The 7,500-nt window shown below is 31.0% G+C and overlaps 1 protein-coding gene across 2 annotated transcripts in view; it reads left to right on the forward strand.

The window, feature by feature from the left end:
• Nucleotides 1-7,500, forward strand: part of LOC113821106 (uncharacterized) — a 36,230-nt gene that overhangs the window by 126 nt on the left and 28,604 nt on the right. The gene's annotated exons all lie outside the window — the stretch shown is intronic.

Here is a 7,500-nt window from a genome sequence, read left to right on the forward strand (position 1 = left end):
AGGGTCTAAGTGTGTTGATCTGCGGTTGTTTGCGTGTGTGTTTGTGGTTTAGGGTCTCCGTGGGCGTGGGTTTTGTTTGTCTTTTGGTTTTTCTGTGGTGATTTGCGCGTAACGGTGGGGGGTGTCGGAGGGAAATGTTTGTGCATATTGTATTTTGTCTCTTATTTGTATTCGAATCTGAATTAATTTACGCGATTTAAATCTGCATACTTATGAAGTCCCTCAGAAAAAAAGGCGCAAAGTGTTCTTTACGTATTCGCTGATTCGTGCTATTATGAACTAAACATTCTGTGTAAGGAAATCATGCAATGACGTCATCGCCCAGCGCAATTGGGGTCAAGAAGTTCCATGCCCATATTCCTAAACGGCAAAACAACAAAACCTAATATCCTACACATATTCCTACGTGTGAAAATGATGAAAAATTATACCAAAACAGTCTGGAAAAACGGCTAACACACAAGCACAAATTTCTCACGAGGTGTATGACGCCATTCCCAGAAAAGCTCACTCGATGACGTCAGTATGATCAGGTTAACCGTTACAAGAAACGCTTTCCGATTTTCTTTTTTTTTTCCATTTCGTCAAAAAAGACATTTTATGGTTTATTGGCATTTGCTTGTGTGAATTATACCTCAACTTAAAAAAATATATAGTTTTAAGTCCAAAATCATGTATTGATGGTTGAAAATAGAAAGGAAATAACTTTCTCCACTGAAAATATTAAAACAATGAATGTTTCGATTTACATAAATCTCATTCGTCTCAATAAACACATAAGTCTTTCAGGATCACTCACTGACATTAATGGCTAGTTTTATGTATTTACATTGCTTACATTAAGAGTGGTGATATTATAAAGACCTTATTTTAAGCATCTGAATTGTTCTTAAATTAAAAGCAGTGGCAATGTTTTAAATAACAATCAAAGCTATGATAATAATATCGATTATACTGATAATGAAAATTGCATTACTATTGCTACTAGAGATGATGTTGATTATGATGATGATGATGATGATGATGATGATGATGATGATGATGGAGATGATGATGATGATGGAGATGATAATGATGATGATGATGATGATGATGATGGTGGTGGTGGTGGTGGTGGTAGTGGTGGTGGTGATGATGTTGATGATGATGATGATGATGTGACGAGGTGGTGATAAAGACGATAGTGAAGAAAATGATGGTGATAACAACTATATGAATAAGAAAAAATAATACAAATATAATCCTTATGAAATTATCATAAGTGATAATAATTTTCAGGACAAGGATGATGGATAAAAACCATGATAATGGTAATGATTAAAATAAGAGCGACAACAATTAATACTAATAATAATTGCAAACAATATTCCAAATATCAATCATACAAGAATATTTCGTAAATCAGTGCAGATAAGAAGACCTTGTTACATTTGCAAACTGGAAGTCGTGCGGTGAACTTAAACAACAAAGACTGTCTCATTGTTTAAGTGAAGATAATGCCACAAATGACTTTAGACCTTATGGTAAGGGGCACCGATGTACATCAGTTTATCGATACAGGATTATAATACTAACTTATAATACTACAACTGAAAGATATAGGTCTGTGGCATCTACATCAACACCTTAACAAGAAGCAAAATACACGCTGTGATGAGAATAGTAAAATTACGGAAAGTTGTTTTGTAACATTTCGCTCTGTGTAAACTCAGACAAACAGCATTTTTATCATTAGTTTTCCAAGTTGTAAAATACTAACTTTTCCTCCTGATACTGCATAGGCCTATATCGTTCAAATACAGTTCTAACAAGACCGAAATACACCACGTAATGAGAAACGAGGAATCATGAAAAAGTTATTTACTGTAAAATGCGCAGTTTGTTGCCCGGGCAGTGACGCGCACAAACTTTGAAAAGGGCAAGGGATCAGTTTAGGAAATTGACAATTCCATGGATTTTTCTCTCCATTTTGGTATGAAGAATAAGGGTTGATATTATTAAAAAGTAATAGTTACCACTGTTAGTATTAATATTATCATTGATTTATCGTTATTACTACTATTGTCGTTATCATTCCAATTAAAGTTTTCATTAATATTCTCGTTGCTGTTGCTATCACCATTATCATCAGAATAATAATATTATGATAGTGATTGTGATAAACGTGATTATGATACTAACTGTAATTATGATAATGATTATAATGATAACGATGATGATGGCGATGATAAATAGCAATGATAATGTTAATAAGACAATAACTATTCATTACTTATCTTATTACTATTATTGTTTGCATTATCATTACATTGCTATTACCCCTCTATTCTTCACTGTTACCATTACCATTATTAATATTTCCACGATTAGTACCCCTTCTACATCAATTATCCTAATAAGCGTTTAATTAGCCATAATTAACATAATTACCAATGCAATAACCATAATAAGCGATAAAATGATAGCAGTATTTTTTGAAATTCTTCGTAGACTTTCGCGCCAAAATCGAACGCGCCTTTACTCACGCGCGCAAAGAATAACATTTCCTTAACTCTCCTCATATACGTGAGAAGTAACACGCACTTAAAGTTTCTATCATTTCCATTATCGTTATCCTTACTATCATTCTTATTATTATTGTTATTACCATTATTATTATTATTATTATTATTATTATTATTGTTATTATTATTATTGTTATTATTATTATTATCAGCACTATTATCATCATCATTATCATTATCATCATCATTAATATTATCGCCATCATCATTATTACTATCGTTATTAGTATCATTATCATTATCATTATTGTTATAATTATCATCATCACAATCATTACGATCATCACTATTACTATTATCATAATTATTATTATCATTATCATCCTCATTACTATTATCACTAATATTATCATCATCATCATTATTACCACACCCATTACGATCATCACTAAGTACTACCATTACCTTACCCACGGACGTAAAAGAAAGAACAGAAACATGGTGGGTGCGTGTTGGTGCATCTGCCAACAACACCATCAAGAATATTGCCTATACAATCGCGGTCGTGGTTGTGATACAGACAACGAGTTTTTATGTGATGTTCTCGTGAGTTGATCTTGTTATATATTCATTCTAGTAACATGTGTTGTATTTGGACAGTTATTATTTATTCAGTTATTATCATTGTTACATTATTATTAAGTCAGTTTTATCCATAATTTACATTATCATTGTAATCAGGATTGCTGTTCTTATTATCATGAGTATGATGTTATTGATGATTATGATAATAACAACAACGATGATGATGATATTAGTTACTAAATCATAATGGTAACGATGATAACCTTCCTATCACCATCACGAACACTAATAGGAACAAATAATTATTCTCATCGTAATTATCATTAAGATAAAACAGACAAAAAGCTGATGAAAGTGACACAGTATAACGATAATAATCATACCTATTCTAAAAGCACTTGTAAGTAGTAACTGGTCACCATGACACAATAACGACGGTTAGAATATCAATAACATCAACGAAAACGGCAATGGTATTGAATATCTTAATCCTCCTAACAATATTCCGACAATGATATGAATATCAATGTAAACGGTAATAAGAACAACGTAAATATAATGATAACAATACCAATGACATCCATCATAATAATAATAATAGTATCTACCATATTCATCATCATAACTATAACGACTTAGGCAATAATAACATCAATAACAATACAATCAACAACAACAGCACCTACAAATAATAATAACAACGGTAATAACACCTACAGATATAATACTAACAGCAACAATAACAACATTTACAAAGTTAATGATAAGATTGGTAATAACACTTACAGAGATAACAACAACAATCGTAACAACACTTACAAAGACAATGATAACGGTAATAACACATGCAGAGATGATAATAACAACCATAACACACAAAGATAATGATAACAATTACGGTAATATCACTTACAGAGATAATAATAACAACAACCATAACAATACTTACAAAGACAATGATAACAACGGTAATAGCACTTACAGAGATAATAACAATCATAAAATACAAAGACAATGATAACAACGGTAATAACACTTACAGATATAATAATAACAACCATAATACACAAAGACAATGATAACAACGGTAATAACACTTACAGATATAATAATAACCATAACACACAAAGACAATGATAACAACGGTAATAACACTTACAGATATAATAATAACAACCATAACACACAAAGACAATGATAACAACGGTAATAGCACTTAGAGATGATAACAACAACCGTAACAACACTTACAAAGTTAATGATAGCAACGGTAACAGATATAATAATAACAGCCTAACACACAAAGATAATGATAACAACAACGGTAATAGCACTTACTGAGATAATAACAGCGACCATAACAACACTTACAAAGACAATGATAACAACAACAGTAATAACACTTACTGAGATAATAACAACCGTAATAGCACTTACAAAGACAATGACAACAACAACAGTAATAACACTTACAGAGATAATAACAGCGACCATAACAACACTTACAAAGACAATGATAACAACAACGGTAAAAACACTGTGATAATAACAACAACCGTAACGACACTTACAAAAATAATGATAACCGTAACAACACTTACAAAGATAATAACAGCAACCGTAACAACACTTACAAAGATAATGATAACCGTAACAACACTTACAAAGATAATGATAACGACGCCAACAGCACTTTCACACACAATCATAACAACCTATTAGCGCCAGAGTGCAGATGAAAGTGACAGCGGAGGGGAACTGAGGAGGAGAAAGCGAAAGCAGGGGAGGCGAGGAAATGGGGATGACGAGCCAAATGAATGAATGAAAAAAATAGGAATTACATTTATAATGACGATGTGAAACACGAAACATGGCTGATGGAGTAATTGGGGAGCATTATTATCATTGTTGTCATTATTGTTTTTCATGTTTATCATTATTGTTATTATCGTCTCTATTGTTACCATTATCATTATTATTATAAACTTTATTGAGATTTCCATTACTATTATCATTATCATTATTATGATTATCATTGTCGTTATCAATATCATGATTACTATTACTATTATCACTATTTTTAATATCATCCCCATTACCATTGATAGTATCATTATTACTAAAATTGTTATAATTATGATTAGTTTAATATCAACATTATTATTTTCATCTTTATTATGATTTTTTTGCCATTACCATTATCATTTCTACAATAATCATTACAAACAGTATTATCATTATCATTATCATTTCTATTTTCATCATTATTTCTATCAATACTATTAGTAGTAGTATCATTATTAATAGCAGTTTCACTATTGTTGTTATTATCATTATCATCACTATCATTATTTTAATGTTATCATTGTTATCATTATTACCATTATTATTATCATCATCATCATTATTATCATTTTCATTATGATTATCCTCACTATCATAATTATGTATTGTTTATCATCATCACTGGTGTTGCCGTTGCTGCTGTTAGGAATAATACTATTACTATTCCTATTATCCCTAGCATTACTATTTTGTCATTATTATCAAAATCATCAATATCATCAGATCATTATCATCACTATTGTCATCATAATCAATGATCATAATTATCATCATCATCATCATCATGCCATTACCATCACTATTTCCGGCAGCAGAGCAGTAACAGCATCAACATTACCATCTTACCATCATTACCATAATCAATTAATCACTTAACCGAATTAAGAACTTTGCTTTCGAGTCAAATTAACACCAAATTCTCTCAGGTAATGAACTGTAGTCATTAATCAGCTGACCAATGTGAAAATAACTGAATAACAACTGAATAATAGATATAAAATACGTGATATAGTATTTATATGTGATTGATAAAACGTGATTGTGTGATGGTATTTTTTGCTTTACATAAGACTGGTTATTCTCGCATCGTCATTTGCCTTTGATATAATTGATGATTTGTTAATAGTGTCAAAAATAGTAGTGGTGACAATGATAATGACAATAGTGATTGTAATAATTAAAATAAATGATAATGGTAATAATAATAATGATGATGTAATGATGATAATAATATTTAATAATAATAACAATAACAATAATGATAATAATAATAATAATAATAATAATAATAATAATAATAATAGTAATAGTAATCATAGATAATTATGATAATGATGATAATAATAACATCAATAATAATAAGAGCAATAATGATAATAGTAATAACGGAAATAATTAATATAATAATAATAATGATGATGTGATGATAAATACTAAAATGATGATGATAATAACATACGGATAATGATATGATGACTGGCAAAAAGAGAAATCAACCATTCTCTTAAGGTATCAACGCTTAAAATTACTCCTGATAATTCCAACCATAAAACAAAAACAATAATAAGTATCCTTTCTACTCGAGAAATCTACGGCACATTCCCCCCAAATCCACGCATCCAAGTACAAAAATTGGTAAAGGAGGTTTGCAGCAAAGATATTGTATATATAGATCTTGGGATGCCTTTTGCTTGGGTTGCACACGTATTGAAAAGTTCTCATAAAGAAGAACTGAGAGATCTGACGAGCTCACAGAGGCCTGAAAGCTGTAGCATAAGGCACCGCGATCAGTATAAATAACAAGCCTCCTATGAGTGGCGCGAAGTAAAGCCAGACAATGTGACGTGGTTATTGCCAGAATACGTTTAGGTTACAGAACGTACTGGTAACTAACTGCACAGTGCAAGAGGTACAGATGAATCTAGATGTAGACTGTAACGAGGAAAATGGCGAACACTTGGGTTCTATATCTCAGAGCGTCAAGTGATACAGCCTTTCAGATCACATAACATGAAGTATATAAAGTACTATGTGATTATTTTATTGCATCGGATACATTGGAAGATATATTTATGTTATATTCTAAATTCACTATGTAAAATTATAGTGAAATTATAATCATAGTACACTGTTACGTAAACACAGTGACGAGTATATAAACTTTGGTAATATTCTTTTGCACGATGCATAACTTATATTTCATTTACCATGTATAATTACAGTAAGCACAGAATACTATACTCTGCCGAGTATACGTGAATATATGTAAACCTCTGTAATCACGATTGCCCACGCCTGAGCAGATAGCGGGGGTAGTAAATAAACTTAACTTAACCTAACAATCAGCAATTAAAATTAATTTTGTCCTGACTGTCTCTCTTTTGTCATAGTTTGCACCATCCGACCCTAAAATCTATTTATCATGAGGATCTGTGCTAAAATTTACATGTTCCCTGGGTCATAGACTGATTCACACGTAGGTTTTTATAACAATACGTCAGTAACTTTTCGTGTAGAAGCTGCTCATATGCATAATGGTGAGAAACGAGCTTATTGCTAAATGAAT

Source organism: Penaeus vannamei, chromosome 37 (genome assembly GCF_042767895.1).
Source record: "Penaeus vannamei isolate JL-2024 chromosome 37, ASM4276789v1, whole genome shotgun sequence".
In the NCBI taxonomy this organism is placed as follows: domain Eukaryota; kingdom Metazoa; phylum Arthropoda; class Malacostraca; order Decapoda; family Penaeidae; genus Penaeus; species Penaeus vannamei.